Source organism: Hyaena hyaena, unplaced genomic scaffold, assembly GCF_003009895.1.
Source record: "Hyaena hyaena isolate Hyena2069 unplaced genomic scaffold, ASM300989v1 scaffold_11, whole genome shotgun sequence".
Taxonomy (NCBI): Eukaryota; Metazoa; Chordata; class Mammalia; order Carnivora; family Hyaenidae; genus Hyaena; species Hyaena hyaena.
In genome coordinates, this window is record NW_024080643.1 from 2,816,622 (window position 1) to 2,824,133 (window position 7,512).

Genomic DNA, 7,512 nt, shown 5'->3' on the forward strand with positions numbered 1-7,512 from the left:
CTCCCAGGGTCTCACATGGTTTCCTTTGTGCTGCTTCTGGCTTTCTGCCCCTCACCCCCCACCCCCGTGTGCCACAGGCACGTGGGTACCTTCCTGACCCCATAAGGTGCGCCCATGGCTCTCCTGCCTTCCTGACCTTGACCTCTCTTATTCTTCCCACCTTCTTAGCTCCGCCCCCACGGTTTCGTGCTCAGCCCTGTGCCCGGGATGTATTGTGACAGGAGGGCGGCCCACTGTGCCTGACTTTGTCACTTAACTTTGGATTCCAACTGTATTCATAAGGCTCTTTGAATCTCTTTTCTCACCTTTCAAGTGGACTGTTAATACCCACCTATTACCGTCGTTTTTGGAATGCATGACGCTGCATGAACTGACGGTCCCATGTATTACATGCCCCTGTGCCAGGCCCGTTGACCACCAACTTTCAGTTTTCCCAGCAACACTGGGTGTTAAGCAGCTGAGAGGATCCAGGCTGTGCCTTTATTTCTTCTCTTTTTTTCCTGTGAACACCTAGATCCGTTGCTCCCCAGTGTGTTTTTCCCACGTCCCACGTTTCCAAAAGACAAGTGCATTTTTTTTTTACTTTAACATCAAGCAGTCAGACAATCTTACCAGACCCCACCCACACTTGTGAAATGAGAGTCCCGGGTCCTCCTATTCCTCTGCCCGTTACTGGCCTCGCTGACTTGTATACCCACCATGTCCATTCCCCTCATGCTCTGTCTGGCTTTTCTGTGCTCTGGGTTAGGCACCCGAAACGGCCTCTCGTGCGGCTGCCAGCATCATCTCCCTAAACCATCTGAGATTCTGCGAGTTTAAATGTGTAAGACTGGCGATTCCAAAGCCTTCTTTGTCCTCTTAGCAATTATGCCTGCAATTCAGGTAACAGCACGCAGGTGGGAAATGGGGGTCCTGAGCTCAGCCCCTCGCCAATCACCTTCCTACTCTGGACACAACTCTCAGCCCAGATAAGGTTCTACTTTCTCCCGATAAGCCTTCCTTAATTACTGAAACCCCCACCCACCTTTTCTGCCTTTGAGCTTCTCCAACCCTTTCCTTCTGTAGCACTGAGTAGACAGTTTTCAAATGGGCTGGACTATCTTGGAACTATTCAGGTATATAATTTCCTGTTTCCCCATCTTGATTTCATCTCCATAAGGGCAGAGTCTGGATCATATTTTGAATCCTTGGTAGCGAGGTGACTTGCATATGCTGAGTGCTAATGTTATTTGTTAGTTACACGAGCACAGCCATGAACCACTGTGTGAAATCTTTTTTATTTTAATTTTTTAATGTTTATTTTTGAGAGAGACAGAGTGTGGGCAGGGGAGGGGCAGAGAGAGTAAGAGACACAGAAACCGAAGCAGGCTACAGGCTCTGAGCTGTCAGCACAGAGCCCAACGGGGGGCTCAAACTCACAGCCGTGAGGTCATGACCTGAGCTGAAGTCGGACGCTTAACCGACTGAGACACCCAGGCGCCCCGATGTGAAATCTTAAAAGTTCGGCACGAACATTTTCACCACAGAGATTTTCTGTGCAAGGAACGTAATCCCACTCAAACTAATCTATGTGAAAAGAGATGTAGGCTAAGCGTTCAAGGGAATCTCTCTGCACTGACTGCAGAAAGACCTCCTAAGGTTACAACCATCTCCGTCTGTTTCTCAGTCTGTGGCTCCTTGGGTGTGCTCTCCTCCTTAGCCCCTCTCCAGGCCTCTCTCAGGCTACTCCAGCAAACGACTGCTTTCCCGTGTATGTGTGTGCCTGTGTGTGCACCTGTGTATCTACGTGTCTGCGTGTGCATGTGTTTTTCCCTCCCCTTCCCCTTTCTCTCCCAGGCTTCATGCCCTCAGCCCCAGGTCTCTGGGCTACATGTCTCTTCACTCTTCTCTACAGATCACCTCTTCTATAAGACTCTGAGCTTCTGCCCCTCTACCTGAGGTTTTTCCAAAAGCTTTGGCTCAACAGGAGCAGCCCTGACCTTACATAATCCGGCCCTTTATCTCCCCATGGCTAATTACTCCTGAAAGAGAATCTTAGGTCCGCCTGATGTCCAGGCTCTTTCCCCCCAAGCCCAAACAGCATCAGCCTGGAAGGGATAAGAAGATGTACCTTGTAGGTCAAGCCGAAAGGTTAGCAGAGACCTGTTATACCTGTTCTAGCTAAACAATGGCATTCACCAGCCTCTGCTTTTTATCCACTCTTTGCCATGGGACTTTGTTTCCCCCATGAAGGGGGCTGGAGATGTTTTCTCTCTCCTCCACACTAAGCTTAGCTGTGTGATTTGCGTTGGCCTTGGAAGTTGTAAGTGACAGTGTGAGGGTTCCAAGCTTGGGACACAAGACACCTTGTGTATTGCTCTCGTAGGCTTCCGCCGTTGCCACAAGGACGTTTCTGCGTTAGCCTGGCAAGGGGGAAGGGAGACAGGAAGAACAAAGCTGAGTCATCCCAGCCGAGCGGAGCGCCGATCCGCCTATCAGCTAACCCTGTGCCTATCTATACATCTTGGCCATAAACGACTGCGAGCCATTGTGCTGTAGGACACCTTATCATGCAGCGGTTCTGGGGCAATGGCTGGGTTGTACATTCTCTTCACTGGCGCTTGGCCCTCGGCCGATCAACATGCTCCAATATCTCGTCTTTAAAACCAAAGTCAAAACTGGGGCATCTGGGTGGCTCTGTGGGTTAAATGTCCGACTTCAGCTCAGGTCACGATCTCACCCTTTGTGAGTCCAAGTCCCACAGCAGGTTCTGAGCTGGAGCCTGCTTCCGCTTCCGTCTCCCCCCTCTCTCTGCCCTCCCCCCACTCGCGCTGTGCCTCTCTCCCTTAAAAATAAATAAAACACTTAAAAATTTATTTTAAAAACAACAAAACCAACTACACAAAATTCCTTTATGTCCCTCTGCTTCTCCTAGCCATGGCACAATTTCACCTCTTTCCTTCACAGCCAGCTTCTGTGCCCTTCCTCCTCTTTCCCTGAGCATCGCCACCATAGTCATTGTCTTCATCATCATCAGAATTATAAGCCTACATAAAAATAGAGCGAAGAGTACAGAGAACCCTATGGGCCCATCACCCAGCTGCCACAACTATCAGTTTGTTGCCGTTCTAACTTCCTCCATCCCCAACCTTCCCTGTGCTTTTTTTTTTTGCTAGTGTTTTTTCTTTACTTTCTCTTTACTTTTTAAATTTTTATTTGTTTATTTATGTTTTAATTTATATCCGAGTTAGTTGGCATCTACTGCTGTAGTGATTTCAGGAGTGGATTCCGGTGATTCATCCCCTATGTGTAACGCCCAGCACTCCTCTCAGGAAGCGTCCTCCCTAATGTCCCTTGCCCATTTGGCCCACCCCCCCACACCCCCTCCAGCAACCCTCAGTTTGTTCTCTGTATTTAAGAGTCTGCTAGAGTATTTTTTTTTTTTTTGGTGTATTTATCTATTTTGAGAGAGAGAGAGCAGAGGAAGGGCAGAGAGAGAGGGAGAATCCCTAGCAGGCTCTGTACTGTCAGCAGAGACCCTGACATGGGATTCAGTCTCACGACCGTGAGATCATGACCTGAGCCGAAATCAAGAGTCAGTCACTTAACCAACTGAGCCACCCAGGTGCCCCTTCACTAGACTCTTTTAAAGTAGTCTCCTACATCACCTCATTTGGAGAATTAGCTCTAACTGCTAATTACAATTTTTAAAAATGTTTCTCATTTATTTTGGGGAGACAGAGAGGGGCAGAGCACAAGTGGGGGACGGGCAGGGAGAGAGGGAGACATAGAATCTGAAAAAGGCTCCAGGCTCGGAGCTGTCAGCACAGAGCCCGACGTGGGGCTCGAACTCACAAACTGCGAGATCACGACCTGACCGAAGTTGGACCCTCAACCAACTGAGCCCCCCAGGCGCCCAGCTAATTATAATTTTATACTTATATCTTCATTCTATTATCATACCCAGCAAAATGAACAGTCGATCCTTAAAATCATCTAACACCCACAGACCCTCACACTCAGCCTATTGAAAACTTCTCTCCTCTTCCCCTCCCCTGCCTCCAGAGTCTTCTGGTCCCAGTGAATGGGACCACCACCCACCCAGCTGACTGAACCCATGGCTTCTTCCCTTCTCTCACTCCCTGCACTTATTTTTTATTTTATTTTATTTTTATGTGTGTGGGGGTGGGGAGCGCAAGTAGGGGAGGGACAGAGAGAGGGGTACAGAGGATCCGAAGCAGGCTATATGCTGACAGGCTTACAGCAGTGAACCTGATGTGGGACTCGAACTCACCAACTGAGATCATAACCTCAGCTGGTCCGGTGCTCGACTGACTGAGCCACCCAGGTGCCCCATCCTTGCGTTTATTAAAAGGCCTGTCAAAGTTGATGGCACCTTCCCATCTTCAGTTACAGCCAACGGAGGCCCTGATCCTTCTAGTTGCCATGGTCAACTACGATTCTATCAGAAGAGGGGTGTTTGGGGGTCAAATGAGGCCACTCCCCAACCATGTGGAGAGAATTCTCAGAGCCATCTTCCCCAAAACTGCTCCAGATCTCCCCAGTGCTCCCTCAGTTATTGCAGTAAGACTGAGACCCTCTAACACTAACAAATAGGACACTAAAGGAAAAGAGAGTAGGATTAGAAGAGAGAGCCCTGGAGTCAGAAAGGTACACCCTTAGGTATGTTACTGTCAACAGAGTGGGAGGTCCGGGCTCAAGGGGGTGACCATGGGGCCAGAGAGAAGGAAGCAAGTAGGAGACATCTGAGTGCGCAGGTAAAAAGGCAGCTCGGTGATGGATGGACTTTGTAGTTTGGCAGATCTAGCTTTGAATCCTGGCTCTACCATTTATTATTTGACCTTAAGTTAGTTATTGAATCCCTCTGAACTTTGTGTTATCTGTACAATGGGAATAATAATACATATGCCACAGGGTTGTTGTGAGAATTATATGAGGCATTTAATTCTTGCGTGGTGCTCAGCACAAGAATTAGCAGCTTGCTTAGCACGCAAGAGGTAGCAAGAATTAGAACTCGCTTAGCATGCAAGTCATCAAAAATTAGCAGCCTTTGATTTTTTCCTCATTTTCTGCTGACTTATGCCTTTTGCTCTCAAGTCACACCTGTGGTTGGCGGGCCTCTGTGAGAGCCCCAGTAGTCATTGCTTCTTGGTATTCATGTCTTTGTGCAGTTACGCCTCTTCTCGAGTGTGGACTGGACCTTGTGGGTTGCTTCTGACTCACAGAATAAAACAAATGTGGTGGGATATGATTAGGTTACAAAATATTGGGGCTTCCATCTTCCCAGCAGACCCCCCCTCCTTTTCTTGGCTTGTACTCTTTGATGGAACCAGCTGCCATGTTGGAGAAGCCTACAGAAAAAATTGAGGGTGACCTCTGGCCGACAGCCAAGCAGGAGCTGAGGACCTCCATCCAACAGGACTGAATAGGAACTGAATCTTGCCAACAACCATATGGGCATAGAAGCAGATCCTTCTCTGGTCAGACCTTCAGATGAGACCCTAACCCTGGCTGATTCCTTTATTGGAGCTTGGGAGAGACCCTGAAGCCGGCAACCTAGTAAAGCTTTGCCTAGATTCCTGACCCCCAGAAATTGTAAGGTAATAAATATGTGTTGGTTTAATCCATTAAGCTTGGGGGTAATCTGTTATGCAGTATAACCAACACATAGAGTCAGAATCTTTCATGACACAAGATTACTCTAGACCTGGTGGTCTTCAACTCACACTAAGGAGAGAGCGTCTGAACGAAGACGGTCCTGACAGGAAAGGGGACCCTGACACAGCGCCCAGCCATTGGACAAGTCTCTTCCTAACCAAGTCAGATGCATGTGGTGACAAGAATTGGTGTAGTCGTGGTGATAACTGGACAAAATAGCTCAAATGTGTCCTGCTCAGGAAGACCTTCAGTATGTGGTCCCTTTCACCCCAATTTTACTTTTGTCTATAGGGTTTACTTCTCTTGGGTTGGTCCAGCACAGCCGAGGTGGTTAGCTCGAGCCATTGCCCTTTGGATCAGGCAAACACACCTTTCACTTAAAGAAGAAGAACAACATGCTCTTTCTTTGTTTTGTGGGCATGTGGTTAGAAAGACCTTTAGATTGGGTCCCCATCACCATCACAACTAATGACTCAAGTCTGACATTGGAAAACTCTTCCCAACTTGCTCTGCCTCATCTATAACATAGAAGGGACCCTGCCCTGCCTCCCTCACAGAGTTATTGTAAGGAGAACTTGGCAAGTTAATTGACCTCTCTGTCCCTGAGTTTTTTCATCAGTCAGTTAAGGACAATAGCACCTACCTCGCTGGCTGTGAGGAGTAAGCAAGAAAACGCACGTAAGGCACCTAGCAAAACGCGTGGCTCCGAATTGCTCAGTGAATGTTAGCTCTCGTCGCCATCATCACTGCGATCCGTGTGAACACCATGAAGTGCTATACACCCGCAGACTATTACTGACGCTGGGTTCTCAAATATTGGCTCAAACAAAAAGTGGATGAATGGCTGAACGTGATTACATTGGCCAAGGTCAACCCAAAGTAAGCGGGAAGTCAATGGTTAGGTACAGTTCCCGCCACTTTGCCTTTGGATTGAGCAAGGGAGATTCCGCCCCTCGGCCACATGCTCGCCCGACTCCTCAGTCACTGATTGTCTCATTGCCCAGTTAAAAGAGGCCCCCAGGCTGTCACCTGTCCTTGCTCCAAGTTGGGCTGTGTCAGCAGATTTCTAGCTCCCCCTCAGCACCAGCTCTTTGCACGCTCCCCTGGAATCGTCCCGTGCACGGTGCTTAAGCCCAGCACCTTCTCCTTGGTTGTCTGTTCACCATGCGTTTCCAACCTGGCGTCTCTAGTTAGCCCTCCTCCAGCTTTGGTCTGACCATCGACTTTCCTGCAGCTGTAACCCACCCGCCAGGGTCCCGCCACAGGCTGGGCCTAATCACTCCCTCTCACTTCAAATCCATTTTAGTCTGGAGTGGCCGGATTCCATCTAACGAGCGAGACCTACTTGCTCCCTGAGTACCCACGGGGACAGGTGCTTGAATGGAGCAGTTTCCACCCAACGCCCAATGCAAGATTTTTGTGTTTGATAAATCCTTCCACCAGCTTTTTTCCCTGAGCCACCAGACACACCCCCGGCAGAGGTGAGCAAGCACATTTAGGGATTTGGGGTTTACGTTAGGGGCAGAGTCCATCCCTCTCCATTCACCCGCACTGCCAGCATCGAGGTCAGGCCCACCATCATCTCACCTTATCTCCAGGTGCATCCTGCATCCGGGCTCACTCTCTCCAACCCTTTCTCTGCATGACTGCCAACGGGTCCTTCCCACGTGCCAGGCATTGCCATGGTGTCCCTTCACGACAAAGTCCCAATGCCTTAGACCTTGCGAGAGAAGCCAGCAATATCTCCCAGCCTTATTTCTCACCACTTCCGTTCGGTCCCAGCTAAGCTTCTTTCACTGCTCACCCCTGCCCGTCTCTCACTGGCTCCGTGCCGCCCAGTCTTTGGCAAGTCCC